General features: G+C 40.3%; 1 pseudogene; it reads right to left on the bottom strand.

The window, feature by feature from the left end:
* Positions 1–2,273: 2,273 nt before the first annotated feature.
* LOC144783915 (muscarinic acetylcholine receptor M4 pseudogene) lies at positions 2,274–3,668 on the bottom strand (annotated as a pseudogene).
* Between the last annotated feature and the right edge of the window lie 438 nt (positions 3,669–4,106).

The raw sequence follows: 4,106 nt of genomic DNA, 5'->3' as shown, positions 1-4,106 counted from the left end.
AGTCGAGCAGTGATATGGGTCTATAGCACACAGGATTAAGGCGATCTCCTTTTTTGAAGATTGGTACAATATTGGACTCACCCCAGGTTGGTAAGAAACCTTTGGGGCAGCATGCCCTCAATACTAATGGCAACACAGGCCCCCAGAGATCAGTGTTAGCCGTATACAAATCTACCGGTATTGCGTCAGGTCCCAGCTCTGAACTACTCTTACTTTCTGACATTGCATAATTAACTTCTTCCAATGTGAAAAAGTGTAATGAAAGCGGTATGTGATTTGTAAGATGTATCATAGTCGCAATGTCCGGGTTCGTGTACTGAAGTTACAACCGACAGCGAATAGATATCAGTAAAGTGCCTTATCCATTCTCCCTCTGGAATGACAAGCTCCACCCTAGGGGCTTCATCTGTTGACAAGGGAGAAGAGTTAATTATCTGCCAAAAGGCTCTATTATCATTACTTGTGCTCGCTTCCTGTAGATGTTCCCATCTCCCTTAAACGTTGTTTTCTCAGCTTCACTCTTTGCCTATATTCAGCCATGCATTTTTGGACCTCTGTTATACTCCTTGGTGTCATATGTAGTTCCTTGTTTAATCTTTTGAGGGCTTTAGAGCATGATGAATCAAACCACCCCATCTCCGTTAGTTTTGCTTTCTCGCCTTCCACAAAGAGGACTTCCTTTACACCGTCAGTAATGGACAGGAAGGCAGTGATCATTATGTTATTTGGGGTGGTCTCATCTAAGCAGCGGTCGAAAGTCCCTTTCTTATTACTTATCAATTTTTTAAGAAAACCTTCTGGGGTAATCTGAGCCCAACGTAGAGAATAACCATTACGCTCTGCAAGTTTGATTTCTGTTACTTGTACATTCATTTTACTGGATCGCCGTTTAAAGAATAAGACAGTATTAAAATGCATACTCAGAGGAAAATGATCGCTAATTGCTAATGTTTGTGTACAGAAATTGAAGACAAGGCCAGCACATACATCTGAGACCAGAATGTGGTCGATAATGCTTTGACTGTTTCTCCCAATGAATGTTGGTTTACGTGCAGCAAAGTGGGAAGAAGTTTCATTTGCGAATGCCAAGTCAAATTTAATTAATAGGTCATTGATTTTATTCCCATAGGGCCATATGTATCAAGCCAAATTGCATTCGCAAACGCCGAAATTCGCAGAATTTCGTCGTTTGCGAATGCAATTTGGCCAAATGGTATGTATGAAACAATTTTGGTTCAAAATAAGGAATCACTAAATTTGCCATTCCTTATTTTGCGATTGCATTTAAGGAATTGCAAATTTTGCGATTCCTTAAATGCAATGTATCAAGGAAAAAAACATTCCAAAATGCCATTAAGGAATCGCAAATTACCACCAACTTCTAGTTGGTGGTAAGTTGCGAATTCTTTTAAAAAAGCATTTTTTTTTTAAATCAAAAGGTGCCATGTGACGCTCATACATGCCCTTAGGGCATGTATGTGCGCCATATGTGCACACATGTCATTTTCAGGGGTGCAGCAGGGTGTTCTTGAGACACCCCTGCACCCTTGAAAATATTCAAAATTTGCGATTAGCAAATTGCGATTCGCAAATTTCCCCTTCATTCCTATGGGCCTCCTGGCCCATAGAAATGAATGGTAAATTATTCCTTAATTGCGATTAGCAATTTGCTAATCGCAATTAAGGAATTTTAAGGAATCTCTAATAAGAAGCGATTTCCTACATACATACCATTTTGCGATATTTAAATAGCGATTCCTTAAAAATCGCTATTTAGGAATCGCAAAACGGAATGTTGATACATATGGCCCATAGTGACTGTGGATAAAGTGGGCCTGAGTACCATCCTCTGCCTCTGTCATACCAGATATTGTTTGTAAGTGTCCAAGAGGCTATCCATAGAGAGATGTCAGAGACTACAGGCACAGGCATAGAAATCTAAATCTGAAGCATCTTCAACCACATTTGAACATGTGGACACAAGTAGCACCAACAAATGTGAACCATTTTCCTCTCACATAAACATCTATGTTTTCCTTTTAATACCAGTGGGTGTGTCCATTCTGGAAAATATTTTCACTACCCCACCTGTTTTTTCTTCTGCCTCTCAGACTGCTGAGTAGAAAGAAGACACATTTTCTAAGAAACATGAAGATTCCTTTGCTGCTGTCAACCAAAGTACTGCCCTCAGTCTCTTTCTTGCTCTCCACGTCTTCCTTTCCAAGGAGAAAACTTGGTTGTAACACACTTGTGCAAATCTCCTCATAGGAGGTTTAACTACCTGAGCCAAAGTTCCAATAGTGGCACATTAGAAGGCGTTTGAAGGTCTTTTTAAAGGTGGCATTACAGAGTGCATAACATGCTGGGTTGATGGAGCTGTTGATATAGCAAAGCCAATACCCAATCGACCACATTGTCTCAGGCACACATATCTGGCAGAAAGTGCTGATTAGGACCATGACATTGTATGGTGTCCAGGTGATGAGGAAGGCCATCAAAATAGCAAAGATTGTCTGAGTGACTTTTTTTTCTCTGGATGCCTGCTGATGCTTCTTCCTGATCTGATTCTGTGTGCTTGTGGCAAATGTGCAAGCCAAATTTGATGAACTACTCTTTGGCAAAGCATTGGAGACATCAGCTGGCAAAATCTCAACAGCTGTAATACACTCACTGCTGGTTTGCTCAATGTCAGTTTTGCTGTTGTGTAGTTCAAATGTTTGATTTTTACACTGGTGAATGGGATTGTGGTTCGATGGAAGAATCTCCTTGTCACATAGGAGTTTCTCTGTTGTGTTTTGTATGTTGCTAAGTGTGCTGGACCCTGTGGAGTTTTCCTTCTTCTCAGCAAATGGATTATCTTCAATATTTACATTTGAAGCCTTTGCCACCGTTGTCAGTTGCTGGTCTTGAACGTAACTTTCTTTTAATATAGATATCTTAGGGAAGAAGTGATTTTTATTCCTAAGTTTTTTTACCTCATTTTGGCTTCTTCCGACTCTGCTCTTGCTAGCAATTGAGATATGTATGTACAGCACAAACATGATAACTATTGGTAAGTAAAAAGCAGCAATGGCAGTGCCAAATGTTACTGCTGGGTTAGAAAAGAATTGAATGTAGCATGTGCCATCGGGGACTGTCCTCTTACCAACAATAAACTGCCAGAACAAGATGGCGGGTGCCCAGAGTACAAATGACAGAATCCAGGCAGATGCTATCATCATACCGGCCATCTTGGTTGTCCTCTTCACAGGGTAGGTCAGTGGTTTGGTGACACAGAAGTATCTGTCAAAGCTGATGATAAGCAGGTGCATGACCGATGCATTGCTCACCACATAGTCAAGGGCTAACCAGAGGTCACACACTAAAGGCCCAAGGGGCCAATAACCTTTGATATTGTAGACTGTATATAGGTTCATAGAGAAGAGTCCAACAATCAGGTCTGCACGTGCCAAGCTGAATAGGAAGTAGTTGTTAACAGTCCGCAGCTTCCCATTGACTTTGATTGACAGCATAACCAGAATGTTGCCCATGACAGTGAGCAGGCTGATGGTGCCTGTGACAGCAGCAATGAACATGAGTTCTTTTCTTTCATATTGCTCTTGTGGTTCTTTCGAGAAGGCCTCTGTTCCATTCACTACTGTACCATTGTCTTTAGTGTCATTTCTCATTCTCATCTGCCAGTACTCATTGGAGATATTCTTCAGCTGCTCTGTGGAAAAAGTAAAAGGATTTCCTTATCAAAATGTGCCTATATTCGACTAAAAAGGCATACAAAGACATAAAATCAGTACAAAAAAATGTGTGACAGAAATAAAATTAGAATATATACAATCATCTTAACAAGGTCAATAAGCGTTATTTGGACTGTGAGTGATATAATAATAGACAATGTATCACAAACTGATATATCAAAACATGTTAGAACAAAGTATCACTTACTCACACAAACCAATTACCAAACAGATTATGAACCAGCCCTCCCAAATTGGAGAACAAAGTTTTCTAAGCAAATAGATTCAATTTCCCCTTGTAACAAACAGCCTTCTACAAGTTTTAGATCACTACAATACTTGGAAACTGAAGGGTTGCCAGAGATCCTCCTGGGT

Source organism: Lissotriton helveticus, chromosome 10 (genome assembly GCF_964261635.1).
Source record: "Lissotriton helveticus chromosome 10, aLisHel1.1, whole genome shotgun sequence".
Lineage (NCBI taxonomy): Eukaryota > Metazoa > Chordata > Amphibia > Caudata > Salamandridae > Lissotriton > Lissotriton helveticus.
Note: the sequence above shows the minus strand (reverse complement) of the source record. Positions and strands in the feature narration are given on the sequence as shown.